Source organism: Anabrus simplex, chromosome 1, assembly GCF_040414725.1.
Source record: "Anabrus simplex isolate iqAnaSimp1 chromosome 1, ASM4041472v1, whole genome shotgun sequence".
NCBI classification, from domain to species: domain Eukaryota; kingdom Metazoa; phylum Arthropoda; class Insecta; order Orthoptera; family Tettigoniidae; genus Anabrus; species Anabrus simplex.
The window spans coordinates 591,929,749-591,943,949 of record NC_090265.1 but is presented as its reverse complement, the minus strand read 5'-3'; positions in this window follow the sequence as shown (position 1 = coordinate 591,943,949).

The following is a 14,201-nucleotide window of genomic DNA, read 5'->3' as shown; positions in this document are numbered from 1 at the left end:
TCATATGTGGATTTTGCCCTAGTTTCACGATCCTAATACTAACCCCACATCGAGGGACGTATTAAGGTATAAAACGTTTCTGTTAAGGTTTGCCGTATGGTATATTAAATCCCCGGTCAATCGGGAATCGAACCTGGGATCCTCTGAACCGAACAATGCTACGCTGACCATTCAACCAACAAGCCAGACATACTTGAATAATGGAATTTAGATGATATTTTTGTGACCGCCATGGTTATCCCCCAATTCAGAGAAAGATTGTCCGTAATGAGTTTGAACTTCTGAAAGAAAATAAGTTTGCAGGTAAAGACATTTATCGACATAAATGAATCCCATCTCATGGGGAAGAACAGGTTTGGCATCTAGTCTTTATATAAAAAGTAGGTAGAAGAAATATGCATTTAGTACCAAAAAAATGTAGTTGTGAATTTGCAAGGAGGATATTTTTATCATTAAAGGGAATATACACTGACTTAGCAAATGTCATGGGATAGTCGCCTAATAGCGTGTGGGGCCGCCTCTGGCCCTGTGAACTGCAGTGAGACGCCGTGGAAACGAGTCGACAAGTCCCTGGTAGTCCTCTGGACGCAGCTGACACCAAATCGTTTGCAGAGCGGCCGCCAATGCTGGCCTGTTCGTGGGTGCAGGATCCATGGCACAGAGCCTGCGTTCCAGGACATCCCAGATATGCTCGATAGGGTTCATATCGGGGCTCCTGGGTGGCCATGGCAGTCGTTGGACCTCCGCTGCATGTTCCTGGAATCATTCCCGGGCGACGTGGGAGCGATGTGGCGGTGCGTTATCACCTTGAAACACCGCAGAACCGTCTGGGCGCTGGAAGGTCAAAAATGGGTGGAGATGGTCTACGAGCAGCTCAATATACCGCGTACCAATCAAAGTCTCTTCCAGAACAACTAGGGGGCTCATTCCATAACAGGAAAATGCACCCCAGACAACAATAGAGACACCAGCGCCCTGGACCACACCTTCGAGGCAGGCGGAATCCATCACTTCATGTGGTCTGCGCCATACACGTGATTCGTCCGACCATATCACGTTACGACATTGTTCCAGTGTCCATCCCTGGTGACTGGCGACAAATGCGCGTCGTTGTGCCGGATGACGTTGGGTTAACAGTGGCACCTGTGTGTGGCGCCGGCTCCTATACCCCATAGAACCCATGTTCCTACGCATTGTCCACTGGGAGACGTGTCTAGCACGGCCTGTGTTGAATTGAGCCGTGATTTGTTGCACGGTTGCCCATCTGTCACTATTGACAATCCGTCTCAGATGTCGCCAGTCACGGTCATCGAGGGTGGCTGGACGGCCGGTCGTTCGTCTGTTGTGAACGGTGACACCCGCATTCAACCATTCACGATACACCCTAGACACGGTTGATCGTGTGAAGCCGAATTCCCGCACCACTTCCGAAATTGCACTTCCCATCAGTCGGGCACTGACCACCATACCCTGTTCGAACGGTGTCAGCTCACGACGACGTTCCATGTTACACCTATCACATGCACAGCCACTGCTCACAAGGTCTCCTATACAACTGCCGCTGGCACTTGTGATGTGCGCGAGTGACGCTTGTACTCGCGAGAATCGAGTCTGGCGAGTCCGATCCTCTCCGAGTAACCCGTGCGAAGTACTGCAGTCTCCACGGTGATGTCACGATCCGTAATTGCGACCTGTTGCTGAGCAGTCGGAATAAATACTCCAATCATGAAGTACTATTACAACAGCTGAGTAAATGATGACCATAACGTGGAACACGCGAGTGTAAGATCGTAACATATTTGTTTCGAAGTGTCATTCGTTTAGTTTGTCACACAGTGACATTCTTCTTTTTCTCCTTCATCAATATTTAGTTGGGCTCTTTTGTTACAGCGCCTCTGTAGCGTAACGGTTAGTGTTATTAGCTGCCATCTTTGGGCGCTTGGGTTCAATTCGCGGTCCCGCCAGAAATTTTAGAATGTTAGGAGGGCTGGTATGTTGGTGAAATGGTACATGCAGCTCACCTGAAATGGGGGTTTTCCTAAAAGGAGCTGCACCACCGCGGGATGAGGACATGAGTTTGCATTTTTGCATTATATCACCCATTAGGTTGGCCTTTGGTAACTTGGGATACGAAGTGAAGATTAGGAACATAATTTAACTATTCGTTATAGGTGTTACATACTTCCTTCAGGATGGTGGTGGTGGTGATGATTGTTTTAAGAGGAAGTACAACTAGGCAATCATCCTCTATATAACACTAATCAGGGAGAAAAATGGAAGGTATCCGAAACGTCGAAAAATTAAGGTATTGGCCAAAGGAAGTCAAGAGTGTAAAATAATGCTCTTTATAATAGAAATAGATTAGTCGCAAATGTACTTTTGTCCTGCCTGATCTCTGAAATTTCACACTGTGCGCCGGTAAAATGAATTGGCATATGGCTTTTAGTGCCGGGAGTGTCCGAGGACATGTTCGGCTCGCCAGATGCAGGTCTTTCGATTTGACACCCGTAGGCGATATGCGCGTCGTAATGAGGATGAAATGATGATGAAGACAATACACATACCCAGCCCCCGTGCCAGAAAAATTAACCAACGATGTTAAAAATTCGGGATCCTGCCGCGTATTGAACCCGGGACCCGCGCGACCAAAGGCCAGCACGCTAACCATTTAGCTATGAAGCCAGGCTGTGCGGCGGTGGTGGTGTGGTACATAAGTACCTGTGTCCACACGTTCCTTAGTTTACGTTACGATAAGGTTTTGTTGTGTAGGCCTCTACATTCATGTAAATATGGCATAATGTACATGTTCGGCTGTATATCTTCTTGTGCAGTAGAACAACGCATGTCCTAGTTCAACCTCCTCAACGTTCAGTTGATTGAAGGAATGCTCTGGGCATTTGGTGAGGTATCCAAAATTACAGTAACATAATTATATTGTTTCCATCTCCGGTATTTTGTACTGCCGTATAATATCATAGTTATTTTTTCGGTAAGGTACTGTATGTATGCTTCGGGATTAACGACTGTTTCAAAGGGTGACTGTACACACTTCTTTAAAGTGATGTTCATTACCGCATCACAACATTAGTTTGTACATTATATCACTGTGCATTATTGGGAAACGGAACCAATACTTGTCCTTGGCCTACCTATATACAATATTATGCATCGTGTTGTTTCCATACACAGCTCGCAGATAACGCTGCCAGCGTCCTCCAGAGTACCTCGAGTTTTACGGTCCCAGACTCGATTCTTCGCGAGTCCCTTCGCAGCCCATCACTAGCTGGCACAGGGGGCGTGTGGTGCGCAGACAACACACCTGCGCATCAGTGCTCCGCTATCCCATGACATTTGCTCAGTCAGTGTACTACTCGGAATGGATCTTGTGCCTGTAAGCTTGTTCTTTGTGTTCGTGAGGTGATTGATTTAAATCTCTGTCTAAAGCTCGGAAGAAGGTTCCCTGATGTTTCTCATTTTCTTTTACACTAGGCAAATGCTGAACTAGTATCTTAATCAAGATCGTAGCTATTGCCTTGTCCTAGACCTTTCCTGTTCCAGCGTCGCCCAGAATCTACCTGTGTTAGGCATCGTTAAGCAAAATAGAAAATGTTTTAAAGGTGGTTTCCCATTTTCACACCAGCGAAATGCTACGGCCGCTTCCTTCCCAGTCCAGTCCCATCATAGCCATAAGACCTGTCAGAATCAGTACGACGTAAAACAAGTAGAAAAAGTAGGGGGGAAAATAGTAATACCAAACAACCAACTAACCAGTGTCAAGAATCTTGGCAAGTAGCTGTTCGTAATGGAGAGTTTGAATCGAAGTTCACAAAGGATCAGATAATGTGCGTATTATAGATAGGAAAGATTTAAAATTATTTTCGCTCGAACTGTACAAGAATGGCTGGCCTTCGGTGGTATCTTCGAAAACAAACATCTTACCGTTAGGCTCTGCGGGTGAGACAGAACACAAAACGCACTTCGTGAACCTCATTGCACAATCTGAGAGGCAGGGACATTGACTTAGTGTATTTTGTAAACTTCATTATTCCCTAGTTCAAAATTAATACATGCATTGTTCTAAATTACAGACACACACATTTTTGTACGTCCAAAATTTACGAAACATACAGGCTACGTGAAGGCTCACGGAGTATAACAAAAGAAATAAGCGTGTTGCTATTGCAGAATTTACTAAGAGAACACAGATCTAAAACTGGGAATTAATTGTATAAAACAAGGCTGCATTAAATAGCCCATTCTACCATCATTTACATACTGTAAACTAAGCATATTGCACTAGTAGTTCATACAAAATAGTTTTTAACTATAATCCTACAAACTGTTGATGAAGTAATTTGTTAAATGTTGGAATATTATTTGTTGATAACGTAAACTAGCTCAAACTCCAAATTTTGTTTGTTCTTCAAACAAAGTACCTGTATGTATCATATAGGCCTTCATTTTTTCTTATTTACCGAAAACAATAAACACAGTTTTGTTTACGTAATGTGGGATACACCTAATTATGAAGAATGAATCCTTACTCAAAGGGCTATATACAGGCTCTATACTGGGTTATCTCTGTTATGAATAGTTTTTCATAATTGTACATTTATAACGATATAATACAGTATATTGATGTACTGTTCTTTATTATCAGTAACCCCTGTTTTATTTAAGTTGCACCTTGTTTGTAGAGATTTTTGATGTCTTGTTTCAACAGTTTAAAAGATCGTCGTGCTTTTGAATTTGCGTGACTTAAGACAGAACTAGCATATACAATGGATGTTGATGTGCCATTCGTTTTCTAGTCTGGCCTTTTTCTATGAACTTGCAATTTGGTGGAGTGGGGCATTCATTAATTTACTGAACATGTGAAACAGTTTCTCTGTCATTCGATAGCAAGGTCTTCAAATTTCGAATAGAGGGTCTGAGATAAGCCAGTCATTTCAGAATTGAATTTTTGCCCTTACAAAGAGTAGATGCTTCAGTTTTTATTCATCTCGTTTCCTTGAAACAATGAATGTGAAACTTATTAGTAATGTCAAACTCAAAATTTCCATTCGAGGAAGTGTTAGGATTAAAAATAATATGCTTTTATATTTCAAAATCAGACTGATAATCCAGTTCCCCTCTCCCCCTTAAAACCACAACCAACCGCCAGTCCCTACGCTGATTATGGTGTTCCTACCACTTTTGCCACATTCCTCGCCGTCAACTTTCCCATCCGACCTCTCTTAGTCATTTCTTGTTCTCTTCCGCTGGTTTCTTGAGCCCAAGTGACAGTTTCGATCCGAGCTCAGCCAAAAGGCGCCCAAAATACGTCAGCGTCGTATCGGTAGATACAGTATACCAGTACGTAGACGAATTGCTGTGTGGTAAAATTCCGACGCTTCGGTGTCTCCGAAAGGCCTCAAAATAATTCGTTTGATATAAAACGAATCACGTTATTATTAGTTCCCCTCTTTCTGTCGTGGGACATGACATTTATACTAAAACGTAGTGTAGTGGAATACATTCGCGGTATCTCTTGCCTGTATTAAGAGGCCCCTCCCCTGGGGCAATGAATTTGGGAACATGGGTTGCCGACCATGGGTTCTCTAGCTGAGTATCATTGCCTTCTGACCGAGCTCGATAGCTGCAGTCGCTAGAGTGCGGCCAGTATCCAATATTCGGGAGATAGTAGGTTCGAACCCCACTGTCAGCAGCCCTAAAAATGGTTTTCCGTGGTTTCCCATTTTCACACCAGGCAAATGCTGGGGCTGTACCTTAATCAAGGCCACGGCCGCTTCCTTCCCACTCCTAGCCCTTCCCTGCCCCATCGTCGCCATAAGACCTATCTGTGTCGGTGCGACGTAAAGCAACTAGCATTGCCTTCTGTTGTGTTAAGCTCTTCACTTCAATTTTTTTGTCCGATTCACATCGCCATCTCTTGTTATCTCTCATTTTCACTCCTTTCATGACCCTTTACTTTCTTCTTCCGATATCCTCATTCTTCGAAAGGTCGGACTTTTTCATTTTCCCTCTGATCAGTGTTAATATAGGTTGGTTTACCAGTATTACTTCCTCTAAAAACACCCATCACCACCACTAAATTGAATGCTCAAACATATTCTCGGATATCATCTAGTCTGTGTATGAATCGATTTGTTACAGCGGTGAAAGAAAGGTTTTCTCTAAACGTCTAGTGAATTTTCCAGTTCAAAAGTGAAAGGCGGATTAGGCTTCATAATGAGGGGTGCATATTCTTGTGCAATTTCTTTGTAGCATAGCTTCTCTACTAGAATGCTCGTGGTAATTACGTTGGATAATCCTTTAATTCCGTTTAGGATTGCCTTTAGTTCTTTCAAGCTGAGTTTTATCTCGACCGCCCATTTCCGTCTAAGTCCATCTGAGTACACGAGGCTCATTTATTCCTCAACTAAGCTCGTAACCTTCATTGTTTCGTATGGCAATGGCTCTTCCATTCATCCCTCCATGTTCATTGTGACGGTTGTCCTACCTAACTCCTCTGAATGTTCTGTATAGACTAGAATGATGAATGAGCTGGAGTCTTAAACCTAATGAAACTGTTATAACACGAGTGACACCATTTCTAAGTGAAATACAATGGGATAGTAAAGACACTTGCATGCTGGACAAGTGCTTTGCTGCCCGGCTTAACTAGAACGGTTAGGCATTTAGTTCGTCTGGCCTTCGTCCTAGCTCAGGAGTACTTCATCTCGTACATCGTCCTTCGCCATTGATGAAACAAAATAGGCATCTGAAAAGAGACAAATTCGCAACGTTTTATTTTATATCGGGCCATTTAATCTTTTCATTTAAATAGACTTAGGATTAAGAGACCAGATTTCAGATATTTTTACCTTTGCCATGGCGGTTGTCGGTTGTTATCGTTTTCCTCTCACTTCCTTGTAAATTTTTAAATGGTAACGTATTTCGAACATCTGTGTAGTGTGCAGTTGGTCAGGCGCTCGTGTTCTGTGCTCAAGGTGCGTGATCGAATCAAGGTGCGAATGCTTAAGTGCGTAAGACGCGTGTCATTGGCTTTCTTGCCCTCCGTCATTTCCGTCTAGTTAATCCGACGTTAATGATGATGACTATGAAGATAATAATTAGATAGTACCATATTTATACCGTTCGTGGCGAAAGAATTGACTCTGAAATGTTATTCAATTGCGTAGGTTCCATTTTTAGTTCGAAATGTGAACCATAACGTGCTACACATTGTTCATAACGTTTCTGAACATTACAGAACATGTTCATGAACAAAGGTTGCTGGGAGGACACACACAATGACTTACCTTCTCGTGTAATTAGGGATATTTGTAGGTGAATCATCTGTCTTGAAAAGTAATCCTTTCAACATGCCCCATATGTAGGCATCTGGGGCCGTGAGGTCCGGGGAGCAGGAAAGGGTACGAGAATGAAGTTCCACAAGAAATTAGGCGATTTCCAAATTGTCGTTGCAGAAGGTTAAATGACTTCCCCGCGATGGGGACTGTAACAGTTGTTGGAGAAGTCGTCCATGGTTTTCACTTGTGGTGACAGTTCGTGTGTGCCCTCTTGTTTCCTTTCGTTGATATAAAACTGATCCCGTATGACGGAATTTGTCAACGGCAGGTAACATTTTTCTGTTATTAGGTGCCTCATTATTAAATAACTCCTCATGCTGTTCTTTAACCTGAAACAAATTGGGACCTCTTCTGACGCCCTACTCCGTATAACAGGAAATAATGTCCCACTATAAACACCTCCGCTGTTGTAAGATCCATAATTGCCGAAATCAACACAACACTATGTCAATATGTCAAGATATTATAGAAGATGGAGAAAAAATGGCGTACCCGGAGCATTACACGGGTTTCCTTAACCGCATTTAGGAGAAAAGTTTATCCGGCAGAAAAAATCTGGTTGCATTTGAAGAAGCACGGAAGTGAAAGACGACCTGGCAACACTATCACAACGTGCGGCGCGTCGGAATGTAAGTAGTAACTTGCATCACGACACAACCTCACAACATCCATAATAGCTGCTGGATTAGGAAACCAACCTATACCATGGAGTTTGGGTTCGAATCTTTGTCTGGTCGTCTTTTTTCACTTTTGTTCAGTTCACTGGTTCACGTCATTTACAAGCAATACAGCAGTTTGTTAGTACATCAATGACGACAATAACCAATCACATATTAGTGGAAGCCATTTCCCTATGACAATGGGGTCCTTTAAATTGCATACATAAGTCTACCAACCGCGCAGTGCAGTACCATAACTGGTCCTATTAAGTTCATGTAGTGCGGCATCCTAATACAGCTGATGTTACTGTCTGCCCTATTATTTTCCGTTGGATTTATTTGTGTTATGAAGGAAAAAGTGTTCGTTTACAAGTTAATCTTACGTTTTAATGTTGAAATAAGGGTAACAGTAAAAATACTGCATTGTACAGAATTAAGTTAGATACAATTCGATACGTTATCTGTAATAAATAAATATAAAACACCCGCGAACGATACTCGAACACCAATGTTTGTTGTTAGTGCTTTTCCACGTCCATCACTCGTCACACCGAACTAATCAGACAGCTCCGGTATAGACTAATATTCCTGATAACTGCGCTTACCCGCACCGTACGCAATTACAGTGTTGTCAGCGCCTCCTTTTGTCAGTCCGTGTTCTATTAAACTTATGGGCCAGACAACATTTTGCTAAAATCACCTTTGTTTTTACAGAGTCATACGGAATAGCATAGTGTACTCCGAATTTGCCATTTTTATTCACCCTGTGTACAGTAAATAAATACTTCGTTGCTAGGAAACGTGGAGAGCAGATGAGCAATAATTTTGCTGCGTACCGTACATTCAGCCAGCTAGAGAGCGTTGAGGGGAGATTGACCATATCCTTAGAGAATCCTGACACAGCTACTGTACTGATTGGTTCTGCAGAATGCAACTGGTATGTGAACGTTAATTTGGTAGATGGGGTTACAATGGTCGTACCTTAGCTACTCAGAGTATGTCTGCTCGAAGTTATACTCCATGTATAGGCGTAGCCGTGCATTAAACTGTCAGGTGACCCCTCAAAACAAAGTGAACAGAGGTGCGTCCGTTTGTCGTGAGTTTCACAGACTACTGCGGTCATTTGAGCCCGTACGCAACCAGCACATCCCATGGGACATCTTAACGAGATTCAAGTCGCAAGGGCCGTCACTTTGATCCAGGAAGGATGGACTTTTCGTCGTGTTTTTGTGGATCTAAATGTGTCTCCGTCAGTTATTCACCACTTGTGGAATCGCTACAATGAGACAGGCCAGTTCACAAGGAGGGTTGGACAAGGTCGTGGACGCGTGACAACCCCACAGGATGACCGATATCTGATAATTTGTGCGTTGTAGCGTCGTTCAGCAACTGTCAGAGAACTGCAACAAGACCTCAGGAGGGTCACTGGAGTCACGGTCTCTGACCAGACAGTAAGGAACAGGTTAAGAGAAGTGTCTTTACGACCGAGACGTCCAGTTCGAGAGTCCCGTTTAACGCAGCAACATCGCGCAGCTCGCCTTCTGTTTGCCTGTACCCACGTCAACTGGCAACTTCGCCAATGGAGACCTGTGTTGTTCACAGACGAGTCCAGATTTCCCCTGACACAGCGTGATGGGCGTCAACGTGTATGGAGACGCCGTGGTGAGCAGTACATGCCAAATGTTTTCTAGGAAGAAGACTGTTTCGGACAAGGTTCTGTGATGGTGTGGGGTGGCATCAGTATTGATGGCCGTACGGATCTTGTCGTCGTCCGTGGTAATCTTACCGCTGCGGGGTACATCGAGCAGATACTGCTACAGCATGTGTTGGTTGCTGCGTACGGTGTTGGCCCTGAATTCGTACTCATGCACGACAATGCCAGGGTTCATGTAGCGTGCATCACCAGAGCTGTCTTACGAGAACTGGACATTCAAGAGATGGAATGGTCAGCAATGAGTCCCGACCTTAATCCCATCGAGCATGTGTGGGATAGGCTTGACAGAAGTGTTCGTGGGCATCCTGTTCCACCACAGACTCTCCAAGATCTCGAACAGGCTCTCTTGAAGAATGGGACCTGATACCGCAACGTGACCTCCGTCGACTTATACGGAGTATGCCACGTAGGTGCCAAGCTGTGATACATGCTCGTGGAGGACATACACCATACTGAAGCTCTCCAACTGCGATAGAAATCCACCCTGGAGGACTGTTATCACTTTGTTTTCGCCCCTATTTGGTCATTTTCATTTGTGTTCTGAAAATGAACGCGAATCCATCGATGTTCTTTTGTATACTTCAACGGTAAAGAATAAAGGTTTAGTTGGTGATATACCTGGGTGTGAGGTATTGTTTTGTGGGGCATGGCATACATTCAAAAACATGTTCTCCTATTTTTTTCGAACTATGTATGTATGTATGTATGTATGTATGTATGTATGTATGTATGCATGTGCAGATTCACACGCCAATACTCTCTTCATTAGTCACAAGATAACGAATTCCCACTCAAGTAACAGTGTAAGTTCTGCTTCTGGTGTGAGAGAATCAGCCGTCTAGGAAGAGTCCTAGTCCGTTGTCCAGGAGACACCCGGATGTATAACAATATCACATGCAAATACAATAGTAATCGGTGACTTTAACAGCCGTAGTCACGTCTGGGGATATGCTCAAGAAGATGAGAATGGAGAGATCGTCATTGCATGGGCTGAAACTCAGGAGCTTTCCCTTATTCACGACAGTAAGCTTCCCTCCTCCTTCAACAGTGGAAGATGGCACCGAGGGTATAACCCAGATCTTCTCTTTGTGAGCAACTGCTTTGTGCAGCAATGTTCTAAAGAAATGGGTTCACCAATCCCAAGAACACAACACCGGCCACTAATATGTCACCTCTCTTCATCCATAAGACCACACGAAGTTCGGTTCAGACGGAGATATAACTTTCGAAAGGCTGACTGGAAAAGGTTTTCCAGTATGTTGGATGAGAGGATAAAAACTGTCTCTCCTATACCCCAAGATTATGACAAATTCATTGATATCGTGAAGTTCTGTTCACGGGCATCAATTCCCAGAGGCTGCAGGACACGCTACCTACAAGGTATAACTCGTGAAACAACTGCTCTGCTACATGATTACTACAGACTTCACGAAGAAGACCCATTTAGTGTGCAAACGATTCAAGCAGCACAAAGTGTTCTTTCCTCTATCTCCCAGGCAAAGAAGGAGACATGGATGCAGTTGATGTCTGAAGTCGATATGGGTAGGAGCAGTCAAGAAGCTTGGGGACTTTTAAAACGCTTGATCAATGATCCTACGCAAGGTAATACACATGCCAATGTGAGTGCAGATCAAATAGCACACCAACTTTTGCTTAATGGAAAACCAAAGCTTTCCAAGAAAGTAGGGAAGAATCCTATAGTCAGACAACCAGACGAGAGCAATGAGTTATCTAAGCATTTCACACTAACTGAACTGGAATTAGCTCTCAGTAAGTGTAAGATTGGGAAGTCAGCAGGACTCGATGACCTTCGAATGGAACAAATTAAGAACTTTGGTCCTACTGCGAAGTGCTGGTTGCTAGAACTCATGAATAACTGCGTTCAGTCTTCCATGATACCTAAAATATGGAGGAAGGCTAGGGTCATAGCCATTCTAAAACCAGGCAAAGATAAATATGACCCTAGGAGCTACAGGCCAATCTCCTTATTATGCCATCTTTTTAAGATTCTGGAGAGACTAATCCTCAATAGGTTGACTGATAAAATCGAGCCACTTCTGATTCCACAGCAAGCTGGATTCAGGAGAGGGAAAATCTGCACATCGCAGGTGTTGAAATTAAGTAAACACATAGAAGATGGCTTTGAAAGCCGGAAAATCACAGGAGCTGCATTTATAGATCTCTCGGCAGCATATGATACTGTTAATCACCGAATTCTCCAACATGACAAAGGACTTCCATCTGACTTGTGCCATTAGAAACCTACTTCAAAATTGAAGTTTCTTCGTTGAGTTCTAGGGAAAAAGAAGCAGGTGGAGGATACAGAAGAACGGACTACCTCAGGGAAGCGTGTTGGCACCAATGCTTTTCAATATTTACACAAATGATCAGCCTCTTCCTGCCGGGACGAATAGTTTCATCTATGCTGTTGATTGTGTCATCACTTCTCAGGGGGATAACTTCGAGGCGATTGAACAAACATTGTCCACGGCTCTAGACACTCTTGCTGGCTATTACAAGAAGAATCAACTAACACCAAACCCAACTAAGACGCAAACCTGTGTTTTCCATCTAAACAACAGAGAAGCTTCCCGAACTCTGAAGGTCACTTGGCAAGGCATAGCATTACAACACAACCCCTACCCCGAAGTACCTCGGAGTCACTCTGGATCGTGCCTTAACCTACAGAAAACATTGTTTGAACATCAAGCAGAAAGTGGCTGCTAGAAACAATATTGTGCGGAAGCTAACTGGAACATCTTGTGGGAGCACAACCAGACACAGTGAGGACATCTGCCCTTTCGCTCTGCTATTCCGCAGCTGAATACGCATATCCGGTGTGGTACAAATCTTGCCATGCCAAAGTAGTTGATGTAGCACTCAACGAAACCTGCCGCATTATTACTGGATGATTGAGACCTACACCTTTGGAAAAAGTGTATTGCCTTGCAGGGATAGCACCTACCGATATTTGCCATGAAGTGGCAGCCAAGAAAGAAAAGAGAAAGGTGTTGACATCGGAAGCCCACCCTTTGTTTGGATATGAGCCACCACGCCAGCGGCTTAAGTCTAGGAAAAGCTTCTTGAGAGTAACCGAAACACTTTCAGGAACAGCGCAGCAAGCAAGAATTCAAGAATGGCGCGTCAGGAGTCAACATACGAGGATCAGTCAATGGATGACCCCAAAAGAGGAACTCCCTCCTGGCCATGTCACAGATTGGGTGAATTGGAGAGCACTGAACAGACTGCACTCTGGTGTTACGCGGTGCAGGGTAAACCAGAAGAAATGGGGTTTCGAAGTGGACAGTACCTTGTGTGTATGTGGAGAAGAGCAGACCACAGCCCATTTGCTGCAATGCAGTTCATGCCCATTCAGCTGCACAACAGAAGACCTGGTTAAAGAGAAGCCAAATGCACTTGATGTTGCAAGATTTTGGGCTCACATAGTTTAATGTGGCTCTACGCCATTGGAGTATTTATATTATGTTTTATGTTTTTCCGTATCTTTAATTTTAAAATTATGTATGCTTCTGACACGATATAAATAAACAGTGTAAGTTTGGAACCATGACTTTGATACCCTATAACGAAATATTCTTCGATTTGTGCTTAAGTTTTGTTCTATTTCGAAGCTAATACAATACCGCACAGTCTGATTTTTTTTCAGTATTCATCCCTGTCATACAGAATTTAATTGCTAATATGATCCAACATACCTACATGCTCCAGATCTCATGCAGTTGAAAAGCAGCATTAATTTCGAAGAGAGGGCCTAATGGCCTTCATCATGCCCGACAAAATAAATCCTATTCTATTCTGTTCTGTAGCTGAGTTTGACTTACTAGACAGTGCAAGGCTCCTCACATTCTTCTTTTTTTACCTGAATTCCCTTCATCAACTCGTTTTCTCTTCCGACATAGGCGGTATTAGGGTACCGAGGCCTAAGTCTTTCATTTTCGCGCCCTATATGACACTTTCCTTGTGCTGATACTTACATTCTTCGAAGGGTCGTAACTCTCTCTTATTAGACTTAGTTGTACTCGCCCTTAAAATAATCAACAGCAAGGGACTGGTTAACACTCAAAGTAATTAACGAGTGAATTAGCTCCGCGGTATGGGCCGAGTGACTGTAAGCTTTCATGGAGGATTTTGTGGGTTCAATCCTTACCATCGACATCCCCGAAAGTGTTTTCCCTTGATTTCCCATTTTCACACTAGGCAAATGCCGTGACTGTAATTTAAATAAGACTTTCTTTTCCAGTTCTAGACATTTCCTATTCCATCGTCACCGAAAACGTGTTTGAGTGAGGGCAAATTTAACTCGCTAACAACATATATTATTAATGGTCTGTTAATATAAATGAAACGTGATTGATATTACTGTTACCCTGGCCGGGAGAATATGTAGAGTATTACGATAATCCACCGTCTCCTAGTGTTTGCCCTGCTAAGATCACACAGGTTGTGAGACTT